The 16,179-nt window shown below is 42.3% G+C and overlaps 1 long non-coding RNA gene across 1 annotated transcript; it reads right to left on the bottom strand.

The window, feature by feature from the left end:
• Positions 1-10,847: 10,847 nt before the first annotated feature.
• On the bottom strand, positions 10,848-15,820 carry LOC309537762. Its single transcript, XR_014222001.1, has 3 exons — positions 15,686-15,820; positions 12,128-12,259; positions 10,848-11,197 (listed from the first exon to the last, which is right to left on the bottom strand). It is a non-coding gene; the product is annotated as an uncharacterized lncRNA (long non-coding RNA).
• Between the last annotated feature and the right edge of the window lie 359 nt (positions 15,821-16,179).

Here is a 16,179-nt window from a genome sequence, read left to right as displayed (position 1 = left end):
AAAGTGTATTAAATAAATTAACAATAAATATAAATAAAATAACACAAGACAAAACACAATCCATCCTGTAGATTTAAGTATCTGTCCACAGTCGCCTACTTGTTATCAGAGGCCCAGAATCCACATCTGTAAGAAAATATGAAATAAGCAAGATAAATAAATAAATGTGGGTGTGTGGGGTGTGTGACAAGAAATTTTCCGTACCACTGGGTACCACCTAACCTTCCTAAGCCTCTGACTAGAACTCAATGACATCTAATGAAGCTACTATAGAACAGGGATATGAGCTTGAAAAAAATATTGGAGGTGCCCACAAAGATCCATGATATGGGAGGGGGGGCTGTTTTAATCCAAGGCTGTTGATACAGGCAAAACAAGACCCTTTCAAAGAATTAATGCTGTGGTTAGGCTCAGGTTGTAATGATAAACCATCCATCATAAAGTGGTTTGTCTGCTTTTCCTCATTCCCAAAGGTAACACACACCCTGCTTAAACACCTGGAACCCCTAAACTCTCACACTGCTCAGAGATTGGGGTTGTGTTCAACAATATAATAACATTATTACAGCAGTGGGCACCTGTGCCAGAGACAATGTCACAATGAGTATGGACTGCCTGTTTTCCTAGGACTCTAAGGCCTTTAAAGCACGCGGTTGAAATCCCTTGCTGGAACTTTATTCAGATGTCCCCCTGTTGCATCACAGTACTAGCAAGAGTAGAATGGATTGTACCTTCGCTGTGTCATCTGATCTATTTTGACAATGCTTACCTAAGGCCATGTCAACCTGGGCCTCAACACCCACACCAACCTCATCCTTTAGAATGAGTCTCATTCCCCACTCTATTTATGTGAGACATTCTCTGGGTTCTCTCTCTCTCTTGGCTTCTGGGGAGAATTAAATTCAAAGTAAGTGGGGATAACTTGACAGCCATGCAACCCTATTACTTATACCTCAACACTCACTCAGGTGTAAGCTATTTATTATTGTTGTTGTTGTTGTTATTATTATTATTATTATTATTATTATTATTATTATTATTATTTATTAGTTCCATAGACAATAACTCTTCACAATGACTACTAGTCCTGATGGCTCAAGGGCAGCATGCCTCTGACTCTGGGTACCCGTTTCTAAGAATCCGCAGCTAGACAGGTGCTCCAACTGGGCAGGGTGAGGTACTCCCCCCCAAATAAATTCTTAAAGAGGGGAGGTGGGCCCCATTATTATTGAGCAGAAACATCATGCATGAGGTTAACACGTCCCACTTTGTCAGCCCCCTCAATAGCAGGGGCAAGCCCCTTAATAAGCTAGTCCCTTAAATCCTCAAGCTCCTTTGAACAGAACCTCCCCCACCCCTGCACTTAACAGTTACCAAGTTATTTTAAAGAGGAAGTAGACAGGTTTTCTAACCCGAACACAAGTGCATTTAATGGAAGTGAAGAAATCTAGAACTTGAGGCACTGCATTCCAGAAAAGAAACTGGACAACACCTGTCTCCCCTAGCAATAAGTTTCTTTCTTTCTTTCTTTCTTTCTTTCTTTCTTTCTTTCTTTCTTTCTTTCTTTCTTTCCTTCCTTCCTTCCTTCCTTCCTTCTTTCCTTCTTTCCTTCTTTCCTTCTTTCTTTCAATTAATATTTATTGGTTTAAAATCAAAACATTCACACACAATGAAAGCTTGAAATGAAAAAAAGAAAGAAAAAAGAGGAAACAAAAGAAGCACGATGCTAAGTTGTTATTGGTATGAACTTTCATGTGCAGACACACTTCTTCAGATACCGTGCACACAAAAACTCATGCCAATAACAAACTTAGTTGGTCTCTAAGGTGCTACTGGAAGAAATTTTTATTTTGTTTTGACTACAGCAGATCAACACGGCTACCTACCTGTAGCTAGAACAAAAAGCAGTAGAACAAGACATGACAAATTCACAAAAACCTTGTGACCATCAACTTCCAACTTCCTTGATATGGGTTCTTTGTTTTCTTAATTACTTGCCTCTATTTTTCAATAAACTTTGTCTTTATTAAATCTTGTGTGACTTCTTTATACCTTATTCAATTCTGAGAGTTATTCGAAGCATTCTAAAGTTTTATATGGGGACACTGTTCTTTCAAATATTGTCTATAGATCTCCCATTCTGTTTTGAACTTTGGGGTGGACTGATTTTCTGTCATATATGCTAGTTCCATGTATTCAAGCATTTTTACTTGCCACTCCTCTTTTGATGGAATTTTATCTCCTTTCCATCCCTTGGCAATCAGCGTCATTGCTGCCGTTATTGCATACAAAAAGATCCTTCTTTTCCTCCTTGGGATGTCTGATGCCATTATGCCTAAGAGGAAGGATTCAGGTTTTTTTATTAAATGTTATTTTGAACAGTTTTTTTTAAAAAAATCATTGTATATAAGTTCCCAAAAGTTATAAATTTCTTTGCAACCCCACCACATGTGGTACATTGTGCCCTCTAACTCTCTACACCTCCACTGTGGAAAGACACCTGTCTCCCCCTCACAATAAATTCCATGCCACTGACCCTCAAGGAAATCTGGCAAAAAAGCATGAGGTTCCAGAAATCAAATCCAATTTCAGTGCTGAGCTTTGAAATCTAGCATAGTCTGTTGGGACTCATTTCCCCAGGGTGGTGAAACTGAGGCTGGCACACATTAGGGGGGACGTGTCCTTGGAGTTCTTGGGAGGGGGAAGAGATTTAATTTGTTTTCAACACTGTGCTTTAAATTAGGACATAGTGCAATTAGAATTCTAGCAATTTGTGACACTGTGCTGAACCTGTTGTTCCTGGGTGCTGGCAAAGTTCTCCTCCAACTAAGCCTCTTCGTGCTTCCCTGTTTGTCCCACTGCTCTTCCTGACTCTTCAGCTTTCTAGAATGATTAAGACACTCCTGACCACCTGCCTCCTCTTGGTCCAGCTTCCTCCAGAAAAGAGCCTTGGAAGACTAGACCTGTTATGGGTATCAAAGTCCATAGTATCTGGTTTTAAGAACACTGAAATACAACTGAGCACTTTATCAGATCATAATCTGATATTTACTATTATGAAAGGGCAACAAAATACCACTTTTAGATGGAAGCTGAATCACAGCTTGTTAGAAAGACTGGGATAATGCAAAAGGGATTTTAATGTTTGACTGACTTCTTTGAGTTAAATACAGTCATATCTTGTGTTGCGTTAGGTTCATGTTGTGTCTTTTCAGGTTGTGAACGTGGCAAACCCGGAAGCGTATGATTCCGGGTTTCACCACGGGTGCATGCGTAGAAGCGTTCTGCGCGCTTTGCACAAGCGGATAAGCCCTCTCTCTCACCGTGCGTGTGCACAGAAGCGGCACTCTAGTTATGGACTTTTTGGGGTGTGAACGGCACCCCGGAACGGATTGAGTCTGTAACTAGAGGTACCACTGTATAGAGAATAGTACAGATTTAAATACAGTATGGAATGCTAGGAATATGATTATTAGAGGCTCCTTCATATAGCAAAGTGCTTACCAAAAAAGGTGAAAGATCAAAAGACATATTAAAAGAAATAGAAAAGTGTAAAGTCTTTGATTGACAAGCCCGATGATAATAAAATGTTACAAGTTATTAGACTATCATTGTTATTAAACCAAGAGATGGAACAAAATTTAAAATGTTTTAAGCAGAAGCATTTCAAAATTGACACTTGTATAATGATGTCAACTCCTGTCCAAGACAGCAGGCATCATTCTAGTTCTGGGAATGTTTTAGGCAGAGGGAAGAGACTGTTCATAATCTACTTTTCTATTTGCTTTTGAGATGGATACTTGGTTGTGGTACATTCAGTGCAAAGATGGATCTAGGGGAGCACGACTGGTGCGGTTGCATCAGGTGTGGAGATTCTGGGGTGGCTGCAGCAGATGCTGCAACTATGACATGCAACAAAAGGTGAGAGATGGGAGGGCAGATTTTGGTGCACAGGGTGCCACTGAGATTTGAGGTGCCAAGGTTAACCACTGTCAAGTTTCAAGGCCTACATTATGATTACTCCTCTCTCCTTCCAAATTTGCTTCCCCATCAGTCTGTTTCTTTCTGTTTTCCATTCTCATGTTCTGCATCTGCCCCTTCATCAAAATACTGTGTATGATTACCCAAATCAACAGCTCCTTGTTTGGGAATGAGGTTTTCCACAGGATTAACTTGCTGCAGTCCTACAGGTAAGTAAAAAATAAAACAAAATCCAAATTGAAAGAGCCTTTGTTGACCCCTTTTCCATTTTCCCTTTCTTGTCTTTTCTTGTCTCCTGATCTGTGATAGAATTTGGAGGGGTGATTTATAAATTAATGGCGTTTTTATATCTACAGAAAGGGAGAGAGGAAAACAAGACAAAAAATATTATATACTAATAATTGTGTAGAAGATGAAGTTGTGGCGGCTGTGGTAGGCTAGGGCAAAAGGAGAAGGGGCTAGGGGAAGAATTGTTGTGGCATTTTATACAAGCGTTCCCCCACTTCTGCATGGTTGACAAGCGTGACTGTGTATGCTTGCAGCACTGGAAAATAAGTAAATAAAAAAACAGAATACCAGGAAATGATGGGAGAAAGCAGGAGAGTCCCCGTGGCTTGGGAGGAGACCCTCCCCAGAACCTGAAGTGGACTTCAATGAAGGTGGATGAAGCCCCAAGGAGAGCGGAGGTGCAATGGGGCTTTAATTAGGCTGCTCCACCTCCCTTCCTAGCAGGTGACACACATGGTATTGCAGCTGCTGCTGCTGCTTTTGCACACGTCCTCCAACCTCCAGGCACCCCAGAGCTTCAGCTCTAGATATTTTGGTCTGAACTGGGGAGAGAGTTTGAGTGGAGGGAGGGCCTGTATAGGCTTACACAAAATGTAAATGCTACTCTTCACACAATAGAGGAAAACTTTTTCTGATATCCCAATATTCTGACTCCTCCCATTTGGCACCAATGTCCCCTTTTTGGCCTTAGGCAGGGGTGTGATGTACCACCTGCAACCCCCTCTCCTGAGTGCTGTGGAGAGGTATCCAGGGGCTGCATTTGGCCCCCAGGACACAGGTTATCCACCCCATGTCTCTCCATTCTTTCTCTCTTTCTCTCTTCAGTCCTGAGCTGAAAATAGTTCCTGGCAAACTCAAAACCATGGGATGGAATCGTGATTGTTTTTAAAATGTTTTGATCTATTTCCACTTTGTTTTAAAATTCAGTAAATAATAATATAAATCAGATGTCCAGATTTTAAGATGTACTGTACCAGGCCTATGCCAAACTCAGGATATCCTCAGGATTCAATTTTATCCCCTATGCTCCTTAACATATACGTAAACCTCTGAGTGGGGACATTGGTTCTAAAGTTTTAAATGTAATGTACATAAAATGTTATGTTTCAATGCCTTTAAAATGTCATGATGAGAAGTCAGTCTACTGCAAAATGCATGACTCATCTCATGACTTGGATTTCATACAGTCCTACTGTTAACCTGACCAAGATGATCAAGGGTCTGGAAACCCTTGAGGGAGTTTGGTATGTTTATCCTGGAAAAGAGGTGACTGAGAGCAGACATGATAGCCATTTTCAAATATCTAAATGGCTGTCACGTGGAAGATGGAGCAAGCTTGTTTTCTCCAAAGGGTAGGAACTGAACCAATGGATTAACACCACTGCCTCTGGAAGGCAGGAACCTTATGGCTTAAGTACTTCCTTCTCCTTCCTACTCTCAAATTGCCTTTTCCACACTGCAATTCCCTTTCCCTGAAATCATTTCCTTGGAAGGTAGCAAGTGGGTTATCAGCACACTTCTCCACTATCAATTGTCTTGGATCATCAAGAATGGAAAACAAATCTTCCAAATCCATATCCTCCTTTCTCTTCATCCACTGATGGTTAGAGAAATCATTCTGTGCAGTGTATCTTCTGCAGCCACCTCAGTGTATCATGAGGTTGGCAACTGCTGACCTAGCTCCACTGGCCCAAAATGGTAGCATCTTTCGATGAACTTATTGGAAGACTGTGGGTCATGAAGGTGGGGCGTGTGTGTGTGTGTTTATTTGAATTCAGCAGGGTTTAGTTTGCTGATGTTTTTAATATTGTTTTGTGGATTGTGAGTGCTGTAGTGCTTTGTGAATCTTATAATATGACCTTTGTTCTGGTTGTGCTGCTTCATTTTTTTAGTTATTTTGTTAACAATGTTTTAGAGAAAGTCGTTACTTTTGTTATGTTTTGTAGTCGTTTTACTGATCATTGTCAATTATACCGACTGATTAATGCTCTAATTGTGATGTTCTGTTAGGTTGCTGTTATTTATTGTTTGTTTGTAAGCCGCATTGTGACTCACGTGAGTGAAAAGCAGCATAGAAATAGAATAAATGAAATGAAATGTTGCTGAAAGTGTGGCTAGGCAGCCCTGAAGTTGCTGCATCTTCTCTTCCAACACAGCAACCATTTTGCACTTGCACTTCGGCTGATGCAATATGATACCATATGTGGCAATCTGGAGTTTGAAATACAGTGAGGTACACTGTTGGCAATGAAATTATGTACACAATGCGTAGTGGGTCATTTATACGTGACCATCTTTGTATCTCAGAAACAGGAGCCAATTGGCAAATTTATTGTTGTTTTTTTGTTCAGTACCTCAAAATTAGTAAAAATATATAATACTAAAATTACACAAAGAAAACTCCACCTGCACATCTGTGATACTGCCACTCTCCCTCTCTCTCATTGTCCAAACACCAAAGTCCACTTCTTTCACACTGCCTTTGGCTTTCAGAACCATCACTAGTGAAACAAAAGCATAGGATATATTCCAGCCCCTTAAGTTCACAAGCTTTTCTGATTAGTGACCTCCGCTACCCCTGCCCTTAACTGTTACCAATTTATTTTAAAGAGTAAGTGACCATGTTCTTTATGCCAAACCCAATTGGATTTAATGGGGCCGAGGACACCTAGAAATCGAGTCACTGTGCATTTTATGAATGTACCATAAATAAACCCTTTCCCCTTTCACAAAATTTCATGCGGCTGACTCTCGGGAAAATCTGGCAAAATTGCCTGGGCTTCTGCAAATTTAATCCCATTTCAGTGCTGAGCTTTGAATTCTAGTGTAACCTGATGGCACCCATTTTCCCACATCCAGGGTTGTGAAATTGAGGTTGGCACAGCTCAGAAGAGACGTGTCTTTGGAGTTCTTGGGAGGTGGAAGAGATTTAATTTGTTTTCCACACTGTGCTTTAAATTATGGTATAGTGCTATTAGAATTCTAGCAATTTGTGACACTGTGCTGAACCTGTTGTTCCTGGGTGTTGGCAAAGGGCTCCTATACTTTCCTCCAATTAAGGCTGTTCATGCATCAGTTCCCTCTCTTACTCCTTCCTGGCACTTCAGCTTTCTAGAATGATGAAAACCAGGCACAGGCAAACTCAGCTCTCCAGAAGTTTTGGGACTACAATTCCCATTATCCCTGACCACTGGTCCTGTTAGCTATGGATGGTGTGATTTGTGGTCCCAAAACATCTGGAGGGCCGAGTTTGCCTATGCCTGATGAAGAAAACTGATCACCTGACTAATAAATAAATAAATAAGGGGAAAAACATGCACCCAACCCCTGAGGCCATTCCACTGTAAGTATCCAACCAACCCAAAATTTAAACACCTCTTGTGATGCTTTGACCTCTTTCCATTTCAACAGCATGAATTCTACCAAAACTTTCCATATCTCCTCAAAATCATTTCTCCTGCATATTCCCCTTACCTTACCTTACCATAATAGCATAAAGTAGAAAAACCCCTGCAATTATTCTTCAAGCCACACTGTATCACTATATTTCCTCCTTATTCTCTTGCTTTGCTATCTCACATTGTGCTTCCCCACTTATCTGTTGTTTTGATCATTTATTTCCTGTTGCCTCCCATTGACTGCAGCTTATTCACAAGATTTCTCAGGCTATAAGAAAAGAGAAAATAAAATAAGAAAGCCTTTCATCCCAACTTTTTCCTTTCTTCTTTTTTAACGCAAACAAATGTTTTATATGTCTCCTTTTCCATTCCCAAAAACCATGTCCTTTTGATGTGTTTTTCCCTAGCTTTTCCCAATCTTATTTTAACTGTTTAAAAACAAATTAAATTCAAGCCCACAGTGTGTGTCTCTTTTAGGTCATAAAAAGAAACAAAGGAAATAAAAAACAACCCTTAATTTAAAAACCAGCAGATTTTGCTTATTTGGGATATGAAGGGAGAATGCAAGCTGCAGAAAAATTCCTGTGGCTGAGCTATGGTCATCAAAGAACAATAGATGGCAATTGAGGGACATGAATAATAATAATAATAATAATAATAATAATAATAATAATAATAATAATTTATTATTTGTGCCTCCCCAGCCACTGTGGGCGGCTTCCATAGAAACCAAAAATACAGTAAAATATCACACGTTAAAAACTTCCCTGAACAGGGCTGCCTTAAGATGTCTTCTGAATGTCAGGTAGTTGTTTATCACTTTGACATCTGGAAGGGCGTTCCACAGGGCGGGCGCCACTACCGAGAAGGCCCTCTGCCTGGTTCCCTGTAGCTTTGCTTCTCGCAATGAGGGAACCGCCAGAAGGCCCTCAGCACTGGACCTCAGCGTCCGGGCAGAATGATGGGGGTGGAGATGCTCCTTCAGGTATACTGGACCGAGGCCGTTTAGGGCTTTAAAGGTCAGCACCAACACTTTGAATTGTGCTCGGAAATGTACTGGGAACCAATGTAGGTCTTTCAAGACCGGTGTTATATGGTCTCGGCGGCCGCCCCCAGTCACCAGTCTAGCTGCCGCATTTTGGATTAATTGTAGTTTCCGAGTCACCTTCAAAGGTAGCCCCACGTAGAGTGCATTGCAGTAGTCCAAGTGGGAGATAACCGGAGCATGCACCACTCTGGTGAGACAGTCCACAGTCAGATAGGGTCTCAGCCTACGTACCAGATGGAGCTGGTAAACAGCTGCCCTGGACACAGATTTGACCTGTGCCTCCATGGACAGCTGTGAGTCCAAAATGACTCCCAGGCTGCGCACCTGGTCGTTCAGGGGCACAGTTACCCCACCCATTCAGGACCAGGGAATCCTCCACACCTATCCGCCTCCTGTCCCCCCAAAACAGTACTTCTGTCTTGTCAGGATTCAACCTCAATCTATTAGCCGCCATCCATTCTCCAACCGCCTCCAGACACTCACGCAGGACCTTCACCGCCTTCACAGGTTCTGATTTGAAAGAGAGGCATATTGATGGATACCCAGTCCAAACCCCCTGATGATCTCTCCCAGCGGCTTCATATAGATGTTAAAAAGCATGGGGGAGAGGGCGGAACCCTGAGGCACCCCACAAGTGAGGGCCCAGGGGTCTGAACACTCATCCTCCCCACCACTTTCTGAACACGACCCAGGAGGAAGGAGCAGAACCACTGTATAACAGTGCCCCCAGCTCCCAGCCCCTCAAGACGGTCCAGGAGGATGCTATGGTCGATGGTATCAAACGCCGCTGAGAGATCCAGCAGAACTAGGAAACAGCTCTCACCTTTGTCCCTAGCCCACCGGAGATCATCAACCAGTGCGACCAAGGCAGTTTCAGTCCCATGATGAGGCCTGAATCCCGACTGGAAGGGATCCAAATGGTCCGCTTCTTCCAGGCATGCCTGGAGTTGTTCGGCAACCGCTCGCTCAATCAACTTGCCCAGGAATGGAAGATTTGAGACTGGGCGATAGTTGGCCATCGTGGCCGCATCTAAAGATGGTTTTTTAAGAAGCGGTTTAATAACCGCCTCTTTCAGCAGGTCTGTGAAGTCTCCCTCACAGAGGGAAGCATTCACCACCCCACGAAGCCCATCGCCCAGTCCTTCCCGGCAATGCAACTCCTTCCCTCTGCCCTGAGACTAGGGATTTGGAGGGAGAAGAGTCGGTGAAAGAAAACTGGAAGAAATTCAAAGACTACTTACAGAAACATTGTAAAATTAATGAATGTTAGAAGGATGTTGGATAGAAATTAAGCGGTTTCCAGCTGTAATGCTTTAAGATATATGAAAAAAAGAGGTTTCACAAATGGTTTCACAAAAGTTTAATGGTAAGGATTTGCTGAACTAACAAATCGAACTGGAATACAAAGAAGGGAGGTATGAGGAGGTCCGAGGAAATAAGTGTATGGAAGTTATGTAATTGAAAATTAATGTGTGTTTTTAACTGTTTTTTATTTTGTATGTTTATTTTTCTTTTTTCTTGTTATATCTTAAAAACTTTTAGTGAATATCTTTTTTTAAAAAAAGGGAGACTAGGGATTTGGAAGGTTGCCAGGGTAACTATCCATTGAACAAGGCTGACTGAAGGAAGAAGGAGGAAGAAGAATTGAGCACCTCTTTGGGCAGGCTGCTAGAAGGCCGCCCACCCTGCTGTGAGGTACAATCCCCTCTTAAAAGGCCCATGCTTCACCTGAAGGTCTAAGTAGGCGAATAACCCATATTTCTTAAAGCCACAACATTCTCTGATACGTCTCAGTTCTCCAAAGGAGCACAAACCTTGTGTGAGTGTCTGGAATGCCCTGGGCTCTTGCCACCCAACTTTTGTAACAATACCCATTTCTTCCCTCTGCAAAGACTGCCCTTCCCGACCATCCCCAACACCACCAAAGACCCTTTATTTGGTGAATTCTTCATGTGCCCCCTCCATGAGAGGTCCAGAGGGCTTCAACATGAGAAAAGGAGCTTATTCTTTATTTGACAAATACAGACACAGAACACAGTTTTATTTGCGACACCAATTTATTGTGATCATGATCAAGAAAAGTTTTAACCATACGCTATGATATCATGAGGATGAGTCCCCAAGCCCCACTTTTCTACTTTAGCTTATCTATCCCTGCATCCCATTCACCCTACACTAAATGCCAAATAGGGGACTCTCAGTCCTGTGAACCCCACTTTCTCTGCACTCCCAATATCAGGCAAGCAACTTCCTCCCCCAATGCAGCTGCAAATCATGGATGTCAAAGGGGAAGACTTTGCTATCTTCTAATTACTCATCAAGGTTGGTCTTATTTGGTGGTGTTTTGGTGGTGCTTTAGGAACACAGCATTGTGATTGGTTGATATTGCCAAAAAAGTCATCATCTGTTGATGTCCCTGCCAGATCGCAAAAATCCCGTGTTGCACAGCCTTTGAACACCTTATCAGAATGATTACTGCCATCTAGTAAAGAGAAAAAAGCATAGTCATAGAAATCATTGGGTAGTACCAGAGTCACAGGGTGCAGAAGACAGAGAATGTGAACATTTTAATCATTATAAACTGTATTGTACATATAGAACAATATGCATCCTAATATCACACTGATGTTTAAATCCAGAAAAAGAACTTTGTTCTTATGTAGCAGGGCCCCAACCCATATGGATATGGAATTCAAAATCCATGGCTGCTTTAAGGTTGTCTGTTTTTTTAAGGTTCATTAAAATGTGCTCTTTATATATATGTAATTCAACAAACAGATTATTTCTTTCTTTCTCATACACACATACACACCAGAGACAGAAGCACACAGTCTCATCCATATAGGTAAAGAAGGTAGAGGACCCCTGGATGGCAAAGTCCAGTCAAAGACGACTATGGGGTTGCGGCGGTAACCTCACTGTCAGGCTGAGGGAGCTGGCATTTGTCCACAGTTTTCTGGGTCACGTGCCCAGCATGACTAAGCTGCTTCTGGCAAAACAAGACACTATGATGGAAGCCAGAGCACATGGAAACACCATTTACCTTTCTGTCACAGTGGTACCTATTTATCTACTTGCACTGATGTGCTTTCAAACTGCTAGGTTGGCAGAAGCGGGGACAGAGCAAAGGGAGCTCACCCCGTCACAGAGATTCAAACTACCAACCTTCCAATCAGCAAGCCCAAGAGGCTCAGTGGTTTAGACCACAGCGCCACCCACTCACATTATATGCAAAGCAAAGGCTACTGGAATGCTAATATTTTGGGGGGAAAGAAAACTCGCCTCCCCATACACATCCTATGTATTTTCTGGCAGGAAGCCACAGACTGAATGAGAGAGCAACCCACACACACACCCTGGTAAACTGTGTCCACCTCCCACCTCTGACTCAGTGGTTAACCACAGTACTTACAGTTAGTCATCACAAACTCTATGCACAGATTCTCTTCACCTGTACACCTGACGGTCTCTGAGTCCTGACAATCTTCAAAGCTGGAAGCAGAGCAGCCTGGGCACTCCAGACCATTGTAGAATACATCCAGCACTGCCAAAAGCAAGCGTTAGAGTCAACACATGAATCCAGACCAGATGTCTTTATTTTAATTCCTAGGCTTCAGTTGTCTAATCTTATGAGACACGTGCACTGTTTCCAACGCATTCTGCTTCTGGAATCAGTCGTCCATACAATGCAGTTGAAGTGTCTGGCAACCAGCTTATGAAGAAAAGGGAGCAATTTTAGTTGCTGCTGTCCTGAGATAGACTGGAGAGACTCTATCCACACTATGGGTGAATTTCACTCTTGAGGGGAGAGGTGGACTTACTGCAGGAGGTGACAAAGAAACATCTTGGCATCAACATCTTGGCAAAATTCTTGCCAGCAGCCAGATTGCTGGACCTCACCTGCCTTGATGGTGTGTTTGAGGAAGGGGAGAGATAAGTTGAGCAGGTGGCAGACTGTCCAGCCAGCCCTTAAAGGATGACCCTGAAGGGGTGACACGACTTTGATCACAAACACCACCACACACAAACACACTTTGGCATTTTCTCTTTTGGGCACCGTTAGGGGCAGCATCCCCTGAAAGTGTTCAATAAGTGGTCAAAGGAGTGGGAAGTTGAGATTTCCCAGGTTGCAAGGCTAGGTGAGAAAAGGAAAGCTCCCAGAAGAGAACTGAGGATGGTCTGTCATTTGGGGAGAGAGCTTAAGAGCTACTTTTGTACAGAGAGAAATATATTGTTTTCTCATTTTATATTTTTCTATTTTGAACCTCCCTGGGATGGAGGGCAATATACAGATTAAATAAACAAGGAACAAATAATATGCTCTTTGTTTACTCTTTTGGGACTTCAAGTATGAATATTTTCCCCCTCTCTCCCCCCTCTTTCATATTGTTGATAAACAAGTGTTATTATTAATAGTTGCATCTGAGATGAATAGATAATATTTTTTTCTTTTTTTGATTGGGATGAGTTGTGGAGATTATTGCTGGACTGTCAAAGTGAATAAGCTGAAATGGAAGCTCTTTATGTGTTATATATTATGTACTATATTCCATGATGTATTGTTACACGTGACTTTATACTATGATTATATTCATTATATTATGAATATAATGTTATGTAGGTATACAGTGGTACCTCGGGTTACAAACACCTCGGGTTTAAAACACTTCAGGTTACAGACTCTGCAACCCAGAAGTAGTACCTCGGTTTAAGAACTTTGCCTGAGGATGGGAACAGAAATCGTGCATTGGCGGAGAGAGGCCCCATTAGCTAAAGTGGTACCTCAGGTTAAGAACAGTTTCAGGTTAAGAATGGACCTCCAGAAAGAATTAAGTTCGTAACCAGAGGTACCACTGTAGTATGTTGTTTACTTTGTTACTGTATTGTAAACTGACCTGTGACCTATTGATGAGGGGCTGTATATAAATTTCTCAAATAAATAAATTTTGTTTTCATTTTGTATTTATTATATTTATATACCACTCAATACATAAAACAGTCCCTAAGTGGTTTACAAAATCTCTCTCTCTCTCTCTCTCTCTCTCTCTCTCTCTCTCTCTCTCTCTCTTTCTCTCCCTCTCTCTCTCTCTGTGTGTATGTGTGTGTTTTTAAGAGATCCCTGGGAAGCTAAGTCCAGCCGAATTTGCACAAAAACACTGTTTACTTTTCCATCCCAGCGGTACCTATTTATCTACTTTCATTGGTGTGCTTTCTAACTGCTAGGTTAGCAAGAGCTGGGATAAAGCAACAGGAGCTGATCCCATCACAGGGATTTGAACTGTTGACCTTACGATTGGCAAGCCCAAGAGGCTCAGTGGTTTAGACCACAGCACCATCTGTATCACTCCATATATATATGTTTGTGTATATGTGTATATGTGTATATGTGTGTATATATATATGAATGAAACTGAGTAACCACAATAAAATAAAATGCAGTTTTCAATATAACTATAATACATTGCAATAATTTTTTTTTTTTAAAAAGAGCAACACATTTTGAAATATCTTTAGAGTCAGGGATCCCTTCTTTCATGGACTAAACACTACACACCACAGTCAAATCCTGCCTTACATCTGCACAAATGATAATATTTAATATGACTCATCCCAGTCTATTCAGCTAATACATACAAAACACATCATGCACCCAGTCACTCCAGTATCTCTATCTCAATCAGTCACCAACCACTAACCCCACTCACTCCTTCCCCTCAGGAAAAAAAAGTATGGATGACAGCTAATGGATTGAGGCTGAATGTCAACAAGATAGAAGTGCTGTTTCTGGGGGACAGAGGGTGGGCATGGGGGGGGCCTTCCTGGTCCTAAATGCAGTAACTATGCCCCTGAAGGACCAGGTGCACAGCCTGGGAGTTATTCTGGACTTACAGCTGTCCATGGAGGAACAAGTTAATCCTGTGTTCAGGGCAGCTATTTACCAGTTCCTTCTGGTACACAAGCTGAGACCCTACTTGCCTGTGCACTGTCCTGCCAGAGGGGTGCATGTTCTGGTTATCTCCCACTTGGACTACGGCAGCACACGCCATGTGAGGCTGCCAGATTGGTGACTGGGAGCAGCCACCAGAACCACATAACACTGGCTCCCAGTACCTTTCTGGGCATAATTCAGAGTGTTGGTGCTGGCCTTTAAAGCTATAAACAGCCACAATCCAGTATACCTGAAGAAGCATCTCTACCTCCATCATTCAGCCTGGACACTGAGGTTCAGTTCCACGGGCTTTCTGGTGGCTCCTTCACTGCAATAAGTGAGGTTGCGGGGTAGTAGGCAGAGGGGCCTTCTTGGTAGTGGCCCTCCAGCTGTTTTGGGACTACAACTCTCATCATCCCTAGCTAACAGGACCAGTGGTCAGGGATGATGGGAGTTGTAGTCACAAAATAGCTGGAGGGCCAAGTTTGGCCATGCCTGGGCCATTAGTACCAACAGATGCTTCCCCTCACTTCCTCCTTAGATTGGCCCAACAGGGTAACGCTCAGGGTCAGCAAGGCTATCAGGGAACAAGAAGGACATGCGTTCTTATCTCTCTCTCTAATCCCCCAATTTATCCAGGTTTTTTTTTTCACATCCTTAGGGGCCATCTGAAGCTCTGGGCTAATCAGTTGTTGACACAGGCTGCCTGTTTTCAAGAAACATATGGTGAGGCTGATTCTAACCACCTCCCATGCAAACTAGGAAAAATAATCTTGGCCTAGATCAGTATCTTTAGTTTATTCTATGGGTACCGAAGGATGAAACCTGAAACCAGAATGATGTTCTTTCTCAGGGGTAAAGGTAAAGAGACCCTTGACCATTAGCTCCAGTCGCGAACAACTTTGGGGTTGTGGTGCTCATCTCACTTTACAGGCCGAGGGAACTGGCATTTGTCCGCTCCCACAGACAGTTTTTCTGGGTCATGTGGCCAGCATGACTAAGCCGCTTCTGGGGAAGATTCAAAAGCCTGCAGATATTTACCTGGCATGCTTTGGTTATTGCAGTAATTACCCTGACAGCAGTGGGTTGTACGGGAGAAAGAAGCATAATTTACTGTAGTAAAGCTGTAATTCCCTGAGGTGCAATTTGTAGTGCATCCCCATAGATATCTGTCTTCTATATCATCACCTGTGAGAGAGACAAAGAAAGAAATAGGTACAATTCAAAACCAAAATTTTTCAAATCAACCCCCTAATAATTGAAATTTATATGATGCTTCCTAATATACATATTGATGCAACAATGCAAAGTGTGTGTGTGTAGTTTCTCTGGTTATGTTCGAAACAAGAGGATGAACAAGCCAGTAGTAGGACCTCTGCTTGGAGAGGTCAGATAAATGTTGCTGAGTGACAACATCTTTACCCAAAAGAAAAACGATGCCCAACCTGCTGATAACATAATAAAGGATGTCAGGAGGGAGCTGTAGCCCAAAATAGGAAAAGACATGGTAAGGGAACACCAAGCTATTTTAAAGC

Source organism: Podarcis vaucheri, assembly GCF_965113315.1.
Source record: "Podarcis vaucheri genome assembly, chromosome: 7".
Lineage (NCBI taxonomy): Eukaryota > Metazoa > Chordata > Lepidosauria > Squamata > Lacertidae > Podarcis > Podarcis vaucheri.
The sequence above is the reverse complement of the archived record's forward strand: the minus strand, read 5'-3'. Positions and strand labels throughout refer to the sequence as shown.